At 45.2% G+C, this 301-nt stretch overlaps 1 non-coding gene across 1 annotated transcript in view; it reads right to left on the reverse strand.

Annotated features, from left to right (window-relative positions):
• LOC143351002 (5.8S ribosomal RNA) overlaps window positions 1-6 on the reverse strand; it is a 155-nt gene extending 149 nt beyond the window's left edge. Inside the window, exon 1 of the ribosomal RNA XR_013081403.1 lies at window positions 1-6. This exon is cut by the window's left edge and continues 149 nt beyond it. This is a non-coding gene — a ribosomal RNA (5.8S ribosomal RNA).
• Between the last annotated feature and the right edge of the window lie 295 nt (window positions 7-301).

Below are 301 nucleotides of genomic sequence, written 5' to 3' on the forward strand. Positions count from 1 at the left end.
AGGGTAATCATATACAATTTACAATTTTTCTCTTTGTATTTAAAAATGCTCCTTGTTCTTTGCTTTAAAAATATTCGATGTTCGCACCTCCGACCAGCGTATCGACGGAGGATTGAACGCGCCATATCGACGACAAAAGTTTCTTTTTGTTTCCTGAATGACGGAAAACCATCGTTCGACGGCCGGGCGTACAGTACATTCAAAAGCCTTTGCGCGTGGCTGCGACCAAACGGGTATAATACACCCGTATATTCTTGGTTCCGAACAGTAACTTCACGCGCAATCGGGCGAACGCACGCGG

Source organism: Colletes latitarsis, unplaced genomic scaffold, assembly GCF_051014445.1.
Source record: "Colletes latitarsis isolate SP2378_abdomen unplaced genomic scaffold, iyColLati1 scaffold0052, whole genome shotgun sequence".
Taxonomy (NCBI): Eukaryota; Metazoa; Arthropoda; class Insecta; order Hymenoptera; family Colletidae; genus Colletes; species Colletes latitarsis.